The 18294-nt window shown below is 41.7% G+C and overlaps 1 protein-coding gene and 1 pseudogene across 9 annotated transcripts in view; one reads left to right on the top strand and one right to left on the bottom strand.

Annotated features, from left to right (window-relative positions):
* ZHX3 (zinc fingers and homeoboxes 3) overlaps positions 1-18294 on the top strand; it is a 126833-nt gene that overhangs the window by 26491 nt on the left and 82048 nt on the right. The window contains exon 1 of one of the 9 annotated variants that reach the window (XM_036321892.1): positions 456-474. The exons of the other annotated variants lie outside the window; for them this stretch is intronic. The gene's annotated coding sequence lies outside the window, so the exon portion shown is untranslated. Of the gene's footprint in view, positions 1-455; positions 475-18294 lie in introns of those variants that run through there. 9 annotated transcript variants of the gene reach the window in all.
* LOC118663928 lies at positions 3627-3732 on the bottom strand (annotated as a pseudogene).

The raw sequence follows: 18294 nt of genomic DNA, 5'->3' as shown, positions 1-18294 counted from the left end.
ATGATTTGCCTTGGGATTTATAATTATTCTTTTGCTGCATGGCTTTATGTTTGGATTTAAACTTCTTAAATGTTTGTAGTTAAAATAGTTTCCTTCCTTCCTTCCTTCCTTCCTTCCTTCCTTCCTTCCTTCCTTCCTTCCTTCCTTCCTTCCTTCCTTCCTTCCTTCCTATTAAACTCCTTCCTCTCTTAAGCTATATTCTCAAGGTAAAGAGATCTTTAGAGGGGCTGGCTATTTTTGAGAGGTTGATTATTTTTATACTTTGCACCAGAAACGTACTCACCATCATTGCTACTTATTTCAGTGATGATAATCACCGGGAGCTTACTTCAAATACCCAAGCAAGCAGTTGACCTGGCACAGATGCAGTGGATTTGACAGACCTTATGATGGAATATCTGGGCACAGTTGCATTTTCTGGGCTTATAAGCAAGTGCCAGTGTGGTGGCTTCCTTCATCTCTGTGAAACAGAGGGTGAGATTTTCTGCTAAAAGTGGGAAGAGTTTAGAGAGAAAACAGGGAGATTTGACTTATAACTGAGGTCAGGAAGAGGAAGAGTGACCTTAGGGTAACAACCATTATTTCTGGGTAGTGTGTAGGGCTCTGTTGAGGTAGGAGACCCTGGATTGATTGGGACACCATAGCACGCAGCTGCCTGATTTTAGGAGCAAAGAAGGCATGTAGTTGGATTGAGCCAGGATAGCGGTTTGCAGGGGGTGAGCAACAGAAGGACAGTAGAGCCGAGGAACTGAGGCCATTGGCCTGGGAGTGACTAACATGATAAGGTAAAAATGTCTAAGCTGGATGTGGAGGAGAAAAGGACCAGAGGTATTGATGAAGTAAAGGAATGGGTGCATTGGAGTGATTTAGTAATAGGAGGATGTGGTTAGGGAGGGACATGTGAGTGGAATATTTCAGAGTTGGAGCAGTTAATTACTGGATATGACAGGCTCCTGGTTTTTGCCACTGGCCTGAAGTGAATGAACCCAGTGAAGGTGACTGAAGTCAAGGAGGGAAATGTAGCTGTAGTGGGTAAGAACACGGTGTCTGGAAGTTGACTGTGTGGGTCTGAAGCTTCAGACATGGAAATGAGCCTTCTCTTATGACCTTTAATAGACTCTCTTTCCAGGTCTATCTGATATCAGAAGCTATGAAGTAAGGGGCCCTTCCTTAGAGTCCAGCACACTGACAAAAGCAAGAAGAGACAACTAGCTGGTGATGACAGAGGCAGAAATATTTTGAAGTATAGCAGTTTGGGAACATTCATTGTAGAGGAAACAGTCTCGTTAGCCTCAGTGGTCTCTGAATGCAGTAATCATAATTGTTATCCTGTTCAACAATAATAGGTCAAATTATGGTTTGGTTAGTTCAGAAGGCTCAGAAGGAAGTAATGCAATTTAGAAAGCTTTTCAACATAAGCTTGCATATTTTATTGCTTCAGTTATCTACAAAATTCATGTGACACAATTCTATTTCTGAAGACACTAGATTAAAAAACTACTTACTCCCTTCTCTCTCCAACTGAGCTGAGGATTACGTGTTGCCCACCCTTTGTGGCTCTGGTGGCTGTGTCACAGCTTCTCTCTCATTGTGATTTGTGTAGGAAGAACTCAGGGAGACCTGAGAAATTTAGAAATGAAGTTATAAAGTAGAGAGAATGTGTGGTGGGAAAGAGGGTAGTCCATGTGAAGAAAACATCAGTCTTATTCTAAATTTCTCTGAATAAAAAAACTCTTCCTGGAGTAAAACCATGGGAACACAGTATGTGTGGAAAAGTCTTTATTCATCTCATAATATGCACATCAAATGTCAAACTGAATATAAGCCATATGAGTATCAGAATTATAGAGAGAAACCATATATATGTAGTATATGTGGGAGAGCTTTCAGTTATCTCCAGTGTTTTGAAAAACATAAAAGAAATCACACTAGAGCGAAAACCTATCAATGTAAGGAATATGGGAAAATTTTAAGTTCTTCAACTTCACTTCAAATACATGAAAGAACCCACACTGAAGAGAAACTCTATCAATGTAAACAATATGGGAAAGTCTATACTAGATATCATCAAACTTTTCCAACACATCACTCAAACAGGAGAGAAACCCCATGAATGTAAAAAATGTAGTAAAGAAGTAGTAAAGTTGTTTTCCAATGCATGCCAGAACTTACACTACAGAGAAACCTTATGAATGTAAACAATGTGGTAAAGCCTACATGTGTTAGAGTGCCTTACAGACCCACTAGAGAACTCACACAGGCGAGAAATCCTGTGAATGTCAGCAGGGTAAAACTTTCAGTTCTCATCTAGGTTTCCAAACACATGAAAGAACTCACACTACAGAGGAGCCCTATGCACATAAAGAGTATGGAAAAGCCCTCACATGTTATCAAAAATTTTGAAGGTATGAAAGAAAAGTCACTGGAGAGAAACCCTATGAATGTAAGGAATGTGGGAAAGCCATCAGATGTTATCAGATGCTATCAAAGTTTTCAAATACATGAAAGAAATCCCACTGCACAGAAACCCCTTGAGTGTGAAGAATGTGGGATAGCCTACAGATATTATGGCACCTTCCAAAGACACAGAAGGACTTACTGGAGAGAACCCCTAGGAATGTAAGCCATGTGGTGACGCCTATAGAGATGACAGTTCCTTAAACACAAAATAATTCATGCTGAAGAAAGAGACCTTATGTAGATAAACAATTTAGTGACACCTTTAGTTGTCTCAGTTATCTTTAAAAAAACATGAAATAATTCACACTGGAAAGAAACCCTATGAATTTAAAAAATGTAATGAAGCATTAGGTGCCCCAGCGATCTTCAAAATCATGAAAGAAATCTCACTGAAGAGAAACTGTTTTGATGTAAACAATGTGGTAAAGCTTACTTAGACCCCAGTTCCTTACAAAAATGTGAAAGAACTCAGATTGAAGAGAAACACTATGAATGTAAGGAATGTGGAAAAGCCTTCATTTATCACACAGATTTTTGAAGACATGTGACAATGTCCACTGGAGAGAAACCAAATAGAATTGCAGAATTTGGGAAAGGCTTAAGTTATCCCAGTTTCTTTCCAACAATGAAAAGACTCACTGTATAAAACCTCTTGAATGTAAACAGTATAAGGAAGACTTGAATTGGCCTACACCAGTACATATGAAAAAAAAATAGAAATGTAAAGAAGTAGAAATTAATTTCAACCAAGGAGAAAGCTTGATAGAAATTAATGCGTGTATAATGTGCCAGAAAACTTTCAACATGAAAGAGTTCTTATTAATGTTATAAATGTAATGTTTATTGAACCTCCATAGTATATCACTGGACTGTGAATTTCTACTAATTTCAGAAATGAATATATATGTGAGATAATCTGAGAGTTGTCTTTCAACAGTAGTACATAAGATTAATAGGTACTGCTTTTTCTGAAAACATTTAATGATATTTACATTTTTAAAATATATATTTATAGATTTCGGAGAGGAAGAGAGAGGGAGAGAGAGAGAGAAACATCAATGATGAGAGAGAATCATTGATCAGCTGCCTCCTACACTCCCACTGCTGGGGATTGAGTCTGCAACCCGGGAATGTGCCCTTGACCTGAATTGAACCCAGGATCCTTCAGTCGGTAGGCCAACGCTCTACCCACTGAGCCAAACCAGCTAGGGCTATTTAAACTGATAAGAACAGATACTACACTTGATCTTAGCCAAAAGGCCGAGAAGCGATTAGCTACGGCTATTTAATAATATTTTCTCTCCATTTTGAAGCCTGTTAGATTTATAGGTAAATTGAAATGTATTTTATATGCAGTTAGGTTAAATGTCTGTCTATGTTTTATTCTGTGTTAAGGGGCTATTGAAAAAGGACAGTTGGTATTTGGATTTTCCTAGTGACCTTGTGGCAGTCTTTTATACCCTTAGTTCATTATGTATATTCTACCTTTTGCTCTAACAAAGCTCCTTTTTGCGGGTACCTAGAATAGGAGCCTCTTGCTGTTTCCCATACTAATAAATAATTGGAATAAATTTTATGTATGACAAGTTTATGAAAGAATATAGTTTCACATACATTATTATTTTCGTATTTGGCCCTTTGCCTTTTGTCCTTCCTTTTGACTGGTATTTGGTGAATAAATGTTGACTTAAGATGAGGGATCTGTGATGGGCCAACAAAATCTAGAGTTGGAGACATTCTCCCGTGTGGGTAATGTTAGGAACTTGATTTTCCAAAATCCACCTTCTCGATGCTTCCATGTTAGAATTCATTTATAGCCATACTTGTAGGAGATTGGAAGGCAAAAATGAAGAAGGCATTAATCAGATTTTGGAGCCACCGTACAGACTAATAGATAGATAGACACACAGTAGCTATGGAAACACCATCTTCCAATCCATAATCCGGATCCTTTGACCTTCCAATCAAGACTATCCTCAAAACCACCACCAGCTATCTGGTATTTATATTCTGAAATTTCCACTGGTTTCTTCATAAGATCCACATCAAAGATCCATCAGACTTTGGATTTTTCTGTGAGCCCACTGTGTTCACCAGAAAACTGATCTGACTTACTCCCCTCTTTTCTATATTGTACCAATATAGGGTCTGATTTGTATAGGAAACATCTTATGCATTATGCATTAACAGTGCTAGTGAGTATGCTGTCTTGATTGACTGTGATATCTACAATTAGTGCACCCAGAAGGAGGACATGGGAGTTTCTCTGCTGCTTGTGCAGTGGCTGCCGTGACCCAGCCCTTCCTTCTCTCAGGCAGACTGGGCACTTCCTGTCGCTTGTAGCCTAATGTAAGCCCTCAGTGTGTTTCAATTATGTTTTATTGTAATTAAAGTATGTGGGGTTTTTTGACCAAATTAACACTTCTGTAGGTGTTTCATAAACTATTTTATTAAATTTTCTAAGCAGTTGTATGCTAACAAATATTATTTTTCATTTCCTGAGAAAATATATTAAAATGTTTCATTTTAATTATGGATTTTCAAATAAACTTTGAGATTCTCTTCATTTAAAAAAAATTTACTCAGTGATAAACCAAAGACAAGAGCAGTTATAAACCCCAAGGGGCTGTGCATATGATTAGATACTTAATATCACAATACCAGTAATCCTACCATCCCATTCTCCCTATTTTCACTAAGAAACTTCAGTTCCTTTTCATAACAAGAAAGAGGAATCCTCCAAAAGAATAGTTGCTGGGGAGGGATCTTGAAAGTTAGCCGTCCTTGACTGACCACTTAGAATCCCCTATTGCTAGGAAGGAGGTTTTGAGTTGAGTTGAAGTATTTAGAATCCTTAAACTATACCTACCACCTTGTGTGTCATAACGAAACACTAGGGCTTAAGAAAAAAATGTTGTCAGCCCTGCTACAAGTGGTTGCTATGGACCTTGAGCCTAAAACTTAATTTGCTCTATCATGTGTTCCATTTCTTATTTCCTCTTAGCACTGCTGGTCCTGAGAAGCCTGGCTTTCAAATTGGTGTACACGGTGCCAAACATGGCATAGCATCTTGGTTATATTCCTGTCACTTACCACATCCTTCCACTCGCTGTCTCATCTCCCTGGTGAAGTGCAGGGAGCCACTTGAATGCACGTCTTGAGACCTAAAAAATGTGGCAGTGGAGGGTTAGCAATGCTAATTCAACCAGAACTTTCAGTTTGCAAGTTGAGTGTTTAAAAAAATAATTCTATTTTAGAAAAAAACCCCAGGAATTCAGAGTACTTTTTCACTGTTAGAAAAACATTTTCTTCTAAACCTGAGAAATACTGAACCAGAGGCCAATGACTATTTTAATGATAGTAACATGTTCTCTAAAATCCATCCCACTTTCCTGCCCTACAGCTCTCAGGAACCCTTGAAGGGTCAGCTGTGTTCTGGTGCTCTTTATAGTGTTTGAATCACTTTAGATAGAGTATCCCATTTGTGAAGTGTTTGTACGCTTGCTGTGAACTAGGCCCCCTGGTTAAAAAAGAGGTTCCCTGGTCTCAAGGAACTTATTTTTTTGAAAGTCAGAAGGTGCATTTAAATCTCTAACCTCAAGCAGACCATGCTGTGTGCTACAAAGGGGATGCAATCAAAATGTAGGGCCACAGACAAAAGAGGTTATTCCTGGCAGTTGGTGGAAGTGGTGAGTGGATCAGAGTTTGCTTTCAGGGAATGATTATAATCAGACTGCATCTTGAAGGCTGGGTAGAATTTTGAGTGATTGATTATATTTGACTAGTGTTCTGGTGCATGGATTCGTGCACATTGAAAGGAAATTAATTAGAAGAAATATTTTAATACTAGAGGCCCGGTGCACAAAAATTTGTGCACTCGGGGGGGTCCCTCAGCCCGGCCTATGCCCTCTTGCAGCCTGGGACCCCTCGGAGGATGTCCACCTGCTGGCTTAGGCCCGCTCCCTGGGGGATCGGGCCCAAGTTGGCAGTCAGACATCCCTCTGGCAGCCTGGCAGCTCTCAGGGGATATCCACTTGCCCGTGGGGAGCAGGCCTAAGCTGCAGTCGGACATCCTTAGCGCTGTTGAGGAGGCGGAAGAGGCTCCTACCACCACCGCTGTACTGGCAGCCGTCAGCCTGGCTTGTGGCTGAGCAGAACTCCCCCTGTGGGAGCGCACTGACCACCAGGGGACAGCCTGCATTGAGCATCTGCCCTCTGGTGGTCAGTGTGTGTCATAGTGACCAGTCATTCCCAATCGTTCTGCTGTTAGGGTCAGTTTGCATATTACCCTTTTATTATATAGGATAGAGGCCTGGTGCACGGGTGGGGGCTGGCTGGTTTGCCCTGAAGGGTGTCCCGGATCATGGTGGGGGTCCCGCTGGGGTGCCTGGCCAACCTGGGTGAGGGGCTGATGGGTGTTTGCAGGCTGGTCATGCCCCCTTCAGGGTGAGGGGCCCCACTGTTGTGCCTGGCCAGCCTGGGTGAGGGCTGGTGGCTGTTTGCAGGCTGGTCAAGCCCTCCCCAGTGGGGACCCTCACCCCTGAGGGTGTGGCCAGCCTGGGTGAGGGGCTGATGGCCATTTTCAGGCTGGCCAAGACCCCTGGCGACGGAAGCTCCCAGCCTCTCCTTTTTTTCTGTTTTTTTTTTTTTTAAATTCTGGGGTTTATTTACCTTCTATAATTGAAACTTTGTAGCTTTGAGAGGAGCTCAGAGCTGGCCAGGGCAGTCGGGAGGGAAGCCTCCTGCTCGCTCCAGCTCCGTGGCCTCGGCCAGCTGAAAGCAGGTATCTGGGGTTTATTTACCTTCTATAATTGAAACTTTGTTGCTTTGAGTGGAGCTCAGAGCCGCCCACGGCAGGTGGGAAGCTTGGCTTCCTCCATCATTGGGGCAACCAAGCCTCCTGCTCGCTCCAGCTCCATGGCTGCTGGCTGCCATCTTGGTTGGGTTAATTTGCATATAGTTGCTCTGATTAGCTGGTGGGCATGGCTTAAGGCATAGTGAAGGTACGGTCAATTTGCATGTTTTTCTTTTATTAGTGTAGATGATTGCTATTTGCATCTTGCTAATGAAAAGAAAATAGAATTCTACCAAGTCTCCTATCTACCTACTCCAGGACTTCTGTGAGGATCAAATGAGATGAAGCACAGCAAAATGCTTCACACACATTTGGTTAAACTGTAAACTGTTTGCACCTGGCTATAAAGCAAGCAGGTTTGGCTCCTGGGTTGAAGAAACTCCAAGGAGGCTAGTCGGCTAGGGAGAGGAAGCTGGGCGTTGCTACGTGACGTCATTACCCGGTTCCCACAGCCACCATTTCTGGGCTGGCCATGGGGGTTTGGCAGTGTTGGCTGCGATTTGGTGGGGTGTCGCTCCAGAGTGGTAGCGGGGCCTGTGTCCCACCTGGGAGAAGCCGAATGTTGGTTTGTTGGTGCCAGGTCGGTGGTGCTGTTTATTTTTAAACTAGAGGCCCGATGCATAAAATCTGTGCAAGAGGCTCAGCCCTTGCAGCCCCAGCTTTGTCTGGAAGGTGGTCCAGAAGAATGTCCGGTCTAATTAGCATATTACACTTTTATTATTATAGATGGCCAGTGCGTGTCATGGCAGCTCCTGTGTTGAGTGTCTGTCCCCTGGTGGTCAGTGCGTATCATAGCTACCTGTTGGATGGACGGACACTTAGCCTTTTATATATATAGATATTCTCTGTTTACTAAGGCATCCTTTATTTTAACAAAAATTTTGAATGATTATATTTTCTGTTTAAAATAAAATCCTTTAATTATGGATTTAATATATAATTATTATATTTTATATTCTCTGTTTACTAAGGCATTCTTTATTTTGGTGCTTAATGAATTAGCTTTCAGTTATCTACATAACTCACTCATTAAGAATGCCTCATTCCTCAATTATTTTGGATAACTTGTCTCTAAAATTAACATATGAAGTATTAAGGAAAGTATGGTGGAGAAGGGCTTTTATGGAAGCCCTTAAAAATAATTTTGGGCCGAAACTGGTTTGGCTCAGTGGATAGAGCGTCAGCCTGCGGACTGAGAGGTCCCGGGTTTGATTCCGGTCAAGGGCATGTACCTGGGTTGCGGGCACATCCCCGGTGGGGGATGTGCAAGAGGCAGCTGATCGATGTTTCTCTCTCATCGATGTTTCTAACTCTCTCTATCTCTCTCCCTTCCTCTCTGTGAAAAATCAATAAAATATATTAAAAAAAATAAAATAAAATTCATGTCTTCTTATTATAAAAAAAATAATAATAATTTTGGGACCATAGTGAATGTCTCAAATGGTGGTGAATAGAAAATCAGAATGATAATGGGAGGTAATATTTGGATATATGGTTTAGAAATTGGGAAAAGATAGATTTCTAAGTGATGTTGGTGAGGCCTTCATAGGAAAGGAATAGTCTGCCAGGGTAGGAGGCCTCTTAAACACTCACCATCTCATTTCTGAGTATCTTTCTCAGGGATAGTTGGCAGTGAGGGCAGGAGAGCACTGTGGGCTGGGGCCATAATAAACTGAAGGGGGCCAGCTCCTCCTTGTTTCCCTTACTCTAGCTAAGCAAGAGGGGTTTATAGGAAGGCTGTGAAGCCGTGCCCACAGTTACTCTTCCGCCCCAAGCCTTTGTGTGCCTTGTTTCTGGGCTTGTCCTGCTTTAAAGCTATATCTCCCTACCACAGAGTGGATTCTCTCTTGCTGACGTGTGGCCCTCTGGGTGAATCATCTGTCCTTTAGCAATCCCATTTCTTGCCATGGTGGGTTAGCTACAGCTGGACCATTGTGCCAGCCTTGCAAATAGTTGTTATGCCTGACATCTTGCATTTTTCCCCTTCTCCTGTTAAGGTTCTATTTTCAATCTTCCATTTGCTCCATCAATTCAACACAATTTTCCAGGAAATGGAAAACATACCACCTCTACATTTTGTGCTGAAATGGGGTTCTGGCTCAGAATTCTGGATATCTTGGAAACCATCACGTATTTTGAAAATACAGTATTTTCCCTTTTGTTTATTACTGATAAGGCCAGTAGCATACTTATTTTTTTTTAATCTTTATTGTTGAAAGTATCATATAGGTCCTCCATTAACCTCTTCCAGCCTGCTCCCGTCACCCCAACCCAGGTCCTCACCACCCAATTGTCTGTGTCCACAGGTTATACATAGCATATATGCATACAGGGTCATTGGTTGATCTTTTCCCTCCCCTGCCTTCCTTTTGAGGTTCAACGTTTCTTTTTTCTTTCTTTCTTTTTTTAAAAAATATATTTTACTGATTTTTTACAGAGAGGAAAGGAGAGGGAGAGTTAGAAACATCGATGAGAGAGAAACATCGATTCAGCTGCCTCCTGCACACTCCCCACTGGGGATGTGCCCGCAACCAAGGTACATACCTTGACCAGAATCGAACCTGGGACCTTTCAGTCTGCAGGCTGACGCTCTATCCACTGAGCCAAACCGGCTAGGACAGAGGTTCAACGTTTCTATGTCTCTGGGTCTATTTTTGATCATCAGTTTATTTGGTTCATTAGATTCCACATATGAGTCAGATCATGTGATACTTACCTTTCTCTGACTGGCGCCAATAGCATTTTAAAAGCCAATATATATGGCAATGTTATATGACCCATTTTACCATGCAAGTGATTAAAGCAGCTCTTAAAAAAATGAATTCAGTTCCTCACCAATTATGCACTTATTGTGTGCCTACTATGTATCAGGTACTATGCTAGACACCAGTGGGGAGCAAGTCAGACATGGTCTCTCTGGCTTCAGGCCACTTATAATCTGGTGGCTCCATGGCCAGGAGCCATGATAGATTTACTGGTATAGCATAACTACTGTCCGGAGGGCAGAAAGGCCTGGCCTCTAGTCCTGCTTTTGCCTTTTATCAATTACATGTCCTTAGGCATTTGCCTCTATTTTCTGGCAACTGGAATAAAACACCTTTTGAAAAGGTTTATAAGAGTTTTATAATAGTTAAGTGATACTATGTAGAAAGAGCTTTGAAAAAGTCAAGTTACTATAGATGCAAATATAAGGGGAGTGGGGGTGGGGGAATGATGGGAATCAGCCCTGTCTTGTTTAATTGGAATAGCTAGTGGAGGGTTTCCAGTACTACTTTGTGGCTTCAGAGAATGCCATGTAGCTTCAGAGAATCACCAAATACTTGGACTAAATCTTTTAATATTGCGCTAATTCTAATGTTTACTAATAAATAAGAAAACCAGCTATTTTGGGGTGTCTCGGTTAAAATAGTCTACTTAGTCTTCCCTAAAGAACTGTAGATTTAATACATATTGGCATTATTTCAGAAAACAGTGCTTCTAGATATTTATTTTATAACCAGAAATTTATTACTACAACAATGAAAATATGACAATGCTATGCTAACAATATAATACATACCATGGAATTATAGTGCAGTAAGACAAAAATTGATCTGAACCATAATTAAAATAAAAAGTATCCTTTGTAAATACTAGAAGATATCTTTAGTTCTTGCAGATTTAGGTACATAAGGAGCTTTGAATTTCATGGTTCCCTTGTGTTTCTGACCTGTTATTTTTATGGCCCCTCTTACCTGCATACCACTGAAAAACTAAGACCTTTCATTGTAGATGTTTTCTCTAGCAACCTAGACAAGACCAGCTTTTTGAACCTCAGTTTACTCATGAAATGTGGCCTTTTCTTTGCCATGTTAGCTTCACAGAGTGGTTGAGACATTCAAATAAAGTACAGTGGAACTTTGGTTCTCAAACTTAATTCCTTCCAGATGGGTATTGGAGAAGCGATTTGTTCAAAAACCTAATCCTTTCCCTGCTCCCCCCCCCCCTTGAAAGAATGTAAATTGAATTAATCCACTCCAGATCCCCAAATGATTCCCTGTTTTAACCTTTCTTATTTAATCTATAAATAAACACCTCTTTTCTTAAGTTTATCGAACCACCCTACTAGCTCTAAATAAATCACTTCTAGCATTCAGTCCAGGGATGTCTTTCAGGTCATCATGCAGTTGCTTTGCTTGTTCATATATCACTGCCTCTGAAATGGCTGTCACTGGCTGTTTTTTGTTTATCCAAATCAACAACAGTTTTTCTACCTCTTTAATTGTCTGTGATCATTGTTTCTTTCACACCTCTAGCAACATTAGCATTCATTGGCCTCTTTATGTTTTAAAATTGTGCTAATTGAAGTTTGGTTCCACACCGACATTTTTTCTGTGAACAAATTGTTTGAGATGGGAGACATTGAGAAATGAGGTTTGACTGTATCAGAATGGAAGTGCTTCTGTCTACATGATCATCGTCATTCATTCGCAAGTGTAGTGGTCAGGTAATTCTGGCAAGTGAATGCCACAGCAGGCCATGTCTTGATTTATAGCACAGCCTTTGTTCAGGTTTCCCGATTTTTCCTCATTATGATTCAGTGCCTTCCTCATCCTTTTGTACCATTTTCATTTAATAGCATTTCACTTTCTACCTGGTTGGCCATTAGCCAATATTTGAGCTTCTGCTGTGTGTCGGGCATTGTGTAGGATGCTGGGGAGTTGGAGGGGAGAGAGCCAGACCATGACTCCAGAATGCCCTTTTGAGTGGGGGATGAGCTTGAGCCTAAAATTAATTCTTGCCTGAATTTTCAGCTGGCTAGCCTCCCCTATAGATTTCAGACTTGCCAGTCCCTATAGTCATGTGAGCCAATTCCTTAAAATAAGTCAATCTTTATATCTATCTATATGTCTGTCTATCTATCTATCTATCTATCATCTATCTATCTATCTATCTATCTATCTATCTATCTCCCATTGGTTCTGTTTCTCTGGAGAACCTAGTACTCAATAAATGCTCTCATTATCAGTACAGAAAAAGGAGGAATAAATATGGTAAGCAAGATGCCTAGTGTGGTTTTAGCCACGTTGAGTTTGAGATGCCCATGAAATCCACATGAAGATACTGGCAGGCAAATGAAGCCAGGGTATGGAGAACTTACATGAGTGGTCTGGACAGATAAGTTTTCAAGTCACCAATGTGTAGCTATCAGTTGAAGCTATGTTTGTGGATGATTTCAATTAGAGAATAGAAAATGTAAGGTAAGAGGAGATATCAAGGTGGAACCCCAGGAAACACCAACATTTAGGGGAGAGGTGGAGGAATAGAGGCCAATAGGAAACCAAAAAGGAGTAGACAGGAGGAAGATCAGGAGAGAGTGGACCAGAGAAGTCAGGGCAGGGGAGGATTTTAGGAAGGAGAGAGTGCATCCATGAAGAAGTTGGGAGAAGTGTTGGAATCTGTACATTGAACTTAAGCTCCTAGGTGGTATTGTTAGAGGTGACTATTTCAGTGTCATGGTACATTACGAAGGGTGGAATAGGGAATCCATGGCGATGAAGTGGAAATATGTGTTTGTTGTTGCTGTTTATTAAAGAAGCTCAGTTATGAAGTAGGATAAGGAGGGCTGTGGGCTTCTTGAGGAAGGGATGATTTTAGGATAAAAGGGACTATTCAGAGCAGGGATCCTTAAACTTTTTAAACAGGGGGCCAGTTCACTGTCCCTCAGACCGTTGGCGGGCTGGACTATAGTTTAAAAAAAAACTATGAACAAATTCCTATGCACACTGCACATATCTTATTTTGAAGTAAAAAAACAAAACGGGAACAAATACAATATTTGTATTTGCATGTGGCCCTCGGGCCATAGTTTGAGGACCCCTGATTCAGAGTCTGAAGAAATGGAGCTAGAAGAAAGGAAGAAGTCAGACTCAAGGGAGAAAAAGACAGTGGTTGATCTAGGTCTCCTCCATGGATGGAGGGACTTGCACAGGGGATGGTTAAGAGCATTTCCAGGGGAGGGATGCCTCTCTCACTTGGCCTGGAAAAAAAGAAGGCTATTTGGGGATACAGCAATGTTTATAGAAAGTAGGGGGCTGGAAATTTTGCCCTCATAAAAACTCCTATTTTCTTTGGAAAGTGAACTATTGGCAGCAACTGATAGCCAAGAGGAGATGGTGCAGTAAGGTCTTTGAAGACAGAGGTGAAGGTATAAAATTACTGCTGTGGGGCTTGAAAGTGGAGTCTGATTATTGTTCCCATTGTTTGTGGAATGTAAGTTATACTCCACAGTCTGACGTTTATAAAAGTCCTCAGCAACCAGCTTTTAACCAATTCTGCCAGACTACCTATCTTATTTGTTTCATTTTAGCACCCTTATATTTCAGCCAAGAGTGCCTCTGCTGTAGCACTAGAAGGTGGCTTTGAAAAGATGCTACAGTGAAAATGCCATTGGACCGAGAGTCAGGAGTGCTCTGGTCCTCCATTTACTAGCTATGGGACCTTAGACATACCTCAGCTTCTCTAAGTCTGTTTTTTCATTTGTAAACTGTTAGTTATAATGAAAATCTGAAAAGTACCAATGCTGATGGTTGTATCATATGAAAAGATGTATTTTAAATTACTTTGAAGATGATAAGAAGTATGTAAATGGAGCTGGTGTCATCAGGCCATGAGTAATTCTGGCTCCAGGCTTTTGTGTGAACTTTCTTCTTTAACACTAAAGTCCTCCCCCTTCCCTCCAAAGATCGAAATTCAGCCTGTATTACACAGAGAAATGCTACCTTCTGTAACAGATAAACCCTGCTGAAATCTTGGTGACTTAAAACCGAAGACATTTTCACGCTTATTTAAAATTCAGTCAGCAGTGGGGGTAGAAGGGGTCCAACTGATGGATGCTAGGCCATCTTCAAACCATGGTTTCCAAGGTTGCCCTGGGTATCGATGTGTAGCCAGCATTTAGGGGAAGAGAAAGAGTGGAGGATTGTGTCAGAGGCTCTTACTCACCAAACCTAGATGGGAAATGCATTGGGTGTATGGGCTTTAGTGGGCACAGAATGATGGCGGGGGAGCTGAGGAGAGTGAGGCTGGGCTGGTGCAGCCCTAGGACAAAACAGAGAGGCTACCCCCTGCTGCCTTGATGGACAGACTGGGAAGGGCTGAAGGGCAGAGGACTGGTTTCTGGTGAAGGCAAGTGTTACAAATGTGGGAGAGGCCCTTGGGGCAGGGGAGATAGGTGGGTGAGAACTGGGGTGTTTACATACATTCTGACATGAGCTTCCTAACATCAGGTGGGGAAAGGGGAGCAGACTTTGCTTGTCTTCTTCAAGATGAGAAAACTGATTAGGTGGTGCCTTGACAAAAGCCACACAACTAATAGGCAGCAGAGAAATGAGGTAGGTCTTGAGTCTTTTGCTGTCAAAGTGCCTGGTAGTGAGAGCCTGGATGTATCCCACCTGGAGAGCTGGAAAACGTGGACTCTGGAGTTGGTTTGAGGAACCCCTGAGCACAGGGTGGAGGAGGAACTGTGGTGTGTTTCTTTATAAGTGACTCACCCTCTGGCAGCTTTTGTTGGAGGAGGGAGAGTAAGAGAGGAGCATTCCAGGCAGAGGGAGCAGCTTGAGCAAAGATCCTAAGGCAGAAATGCGCTGAAAGGGTTTCTGGGCTGAAAGAAGACCAGATTGGTCCACAACCAGCAGGAGGGGGAGGTGCATTGCATGAGAAGATGCGAGGGAGGGAAGCAAGGCCTAGGTCACACAAGAACATATCGTCACGACATAAGGGCATCAGGAAACCATTGTCCATTTTGAGTGGGGGCTAAGAGGGTACAAATTACAATTTGAAAAGACCAATCTGGTTGTTGTATGGAAGGCTACAGTGTATACTGAATGTAGTGATGAGGGAAAAAGAGGAGCTCAGAGCAGAGAGATTCAGGTTGATGAAGAAAATTTGATCCTGTATTTCCTGTTAGCTCACTCCCTGTTCTTAGCCAAGCTTCCTGTGAGTAGCTTTATCCACAGTCTCTACTTCCTCACCTCAACTCAACCCTCTGTGCTCTGGCCTCTGTCATTGCTACTTCTCTGAAATGTCTTGGGCAAAGGGCACCTGAGTCTCTATGGTTAGCCACGTCTAGGCCTTTGGCCCTTGCCTGGCTTGACTGGCATCTAGTCACGTGAGCCGTTCCTGCCTTGAAATGCTCCCCTCCTTAGCCCTCTGTGTCTCTGCTCCCTCATCCTGTGGCCCTTTTATGGACCCCAAGTCCTCTGGCCAGCCCTGAATGATAGCATTCCTCAGGCTTCTGACCTTGGTCCTCCTGGATTTCCTCTGTGCCTCTCTGAATAAAAAGAACCCTCCCCCTCTTCATCAGACCAAAGACTATTTGCCTTTCCAGCTTCATTTCAGATGTCCCCTCCTCCAGGAAGTTTTCCCTGACCCCTCAGACTGGGTTAGGCACCACTTCTCCTCCCTTTTAATTTCTCCTGGAGCATAAAGTGGGTATTATCACACTTAGCACCCTGTTTACTTATTTGTCTCCCCAGTCTAATAGTACTTGAAGGATAGGATTACAATGAAATACCCAGTGATCTAGGACAAAGATTGCTTTCTCCAGTTCAGATGAAAGCCTCACTTTATAATGAAGGTATCTACACTTGATTGTATGCCTTTTAGTAGAGCATTCATTCCTCACTGAGTTTGAGGGCTGTGAATTGTGGTATAATATATTCTATGAACAAAGGAATTAATTTAACTCAAAAGAATTAGTAATTGTCTCCATCTTCTGAAAGGAAAAAAAAATCTGAGAATTTAAGAATATTAATTGCCTTAGAAAAGCTTCCAAAGACCTGTATTGCCTGGTAATTTGGTTTCCAACTCCCTCACTCCAACTCCAAAACGTATTACAGGGTCCTTGATTTGTGATTCCAAAATTTTGGGCTTGTGACATTATAATTGCCTCCATGGTGATGAGCACTAATGTTCTCCTGGGCTGAATTGTGATAGCTGTGGAAGGCAGCAAATAGGCTGAAAGAAAGATGAGCTTCCGCTTTTATAGCCTTCCCTCATGCTAACCAGCTTATTCGTGAATGGAAAAGAATATGTAGAAACAGTGCAGTACACATACACTTAGCTCTATATGTCACACATCTGGAATTTCAGTAAGGTTCTGGGTGGTTAATGTCAGCAAACTCTCATGCTTCTCTTTCAGATGTCTTTTTCAACTCTTTTAAATCCTTTGTTTTTGTCTTTCTCTCAGTTCCAAACCACTTTATCTTTTTTGGCAGGTGGAACAAAGAAAATGTTGAATCACTTTCTTCTCAGTGGTTTGATTTTTAGAATCTTTCTTGATTTCTTTTTTCAGTGTTTAGTTTTCTGAGCTTAACAGTGAAAAGCAGAGATTCCTTTGACTAAATAAAACCTTAGTTTCATTAATCAAATGCTACAGATTGTACTTGTGTCTTTTTTTGTTTGTTTGGTTGTACTTGTGCCTTTCCTTCCCCCTCCCCCATTGATTTTTAGAGAGTGTAGAAGGGAGGAAGGAGAGGAGGGGAGAGAGAGGAAAAGAGAGAGAGAGTGAGAGACATTGATGTGAGAAAGACGCATTGATTGGTTGCCTCCTGCATGTGCCCTGACTGGGGCTGGGGATCCAGGTATGAGCCTTTGTCTGGGAATCAAGCCCACAACCCTTCTGTACGTGAGTCAATGCTCTAACCACTTAGCAACACTGGTCAGGGTTACTTGAGTCTTTTTTAAAAAAATATATTTTTATTGATTTCAGAGAGGAAGGGAGAGGGAGAGAGAGAGAGAAACATCAATGATGAGAGAGAATCATTGATTGACTGCCTCCTGCACACCCACTTCTGGGATTGAGCCTGCAATTTAGGCATGTGCCCTTGACCAGAATCGAACCTGGGACCCTTCAGTCCCCCGGCTGATGCTCTATCTACTGAGCCAAACCAACTAGGGCACTTGAGTCTTTTTGATGTAGTGTTGGGCTGATTATTATTATTTTTTAAATTCTTTATTGTTTAAAGTATTACATATGTCTTGTTTTTTCCTACTGACCTCTCCCCAGCCACTCCCCACCCCCACCCCCCCCCCGCCCCAGCACATGCCCTCACCCTCCTACTGTCTGTGTCCATTGGTCATGCTTATATGCATGCATGCAAGTCCTTTGGTTGATCTCTTATACTCCTCCCCCCACTCCCCGGCCCACCCTCCTCTGCCTTCCCTCTGAGGTTTGACAGTCTGTTCAATGCTTCTGTGTCTCTGGATCTATTTTTGTTCATTAGATTCCACAAATGAGATCATTTGATATTTATCTTTCTCTGACTGGCTTATTTCACTTAGCATAGTGCTCATCAGGTCCATTTATGCTGTTGAGAATGATAAGAGTTCTTTCTTTTTTACAGCAGCGTAGTATTCCATTGTGTAGATGTACCACAGGTTTTTAATCCTCTCATCAACTGATGGGCACCTAGGTTGTTTCCAAATCTTAGCTATTGTAAATTGTGCTGCTATGAACATAAGGGTACATATATCCTTTCTGATTGTTGTTTCTGATTTCTTGGGATATATTCCTAGAAGTGGGATTACTGGGTCAAATGGGAGTTCTATTTTTAATTTTTTGAGGAAACTCTATACTGTTTTCCACAGTGGCTGCACTAGTTTGCATGCCCACCAGTAGTGCATGAGGGTTCCTTTTTCTCCCCATCCTCGCCAGCACTTGTTTGTTGATTTGTTGATAATGATAGCCATTCTGACAGATGTGAGATGGAACCTCATTGTCGTTTTGATTTTCATCTCTCGCATGATTATGCAAATGATCATGTTTTCATATATCTCTTAGCCTTCTGTATGTTCACTTTCAAAAAGCGTCTATTTAGGTCCTTTGCCCATTTTTTTTATTGGATTATTTATCTTCCTTTTGTTAAGTTGTATGAGTTGCCTATAAATTTTGGAGATTAAACCCTTATGGGATATCACATTGGCAAATATGTTCTCCC

Source organism: Myotis myotis, unplaced genomic scaffold (assembly GCF_014108235.1).
Source record: "Myotis myotis isolate mMyoMyo1 unplaced genomic scaffold, mMyoMyo1.p scaffold_m19_p_9, whole genome shotgun sequence".
Classification (NCBI taxonomy): Eukaryota; Metazoa; Chordata; class Mammalia; order Chiroptera; family Vespertilionidae; genus Myotis; species Myotis myotis.
The sequence above is the reverse complement of the archived record's forward strand: the minus strand, read 5'-3'. Positions and strand labels throughout refer to the sequence as shown.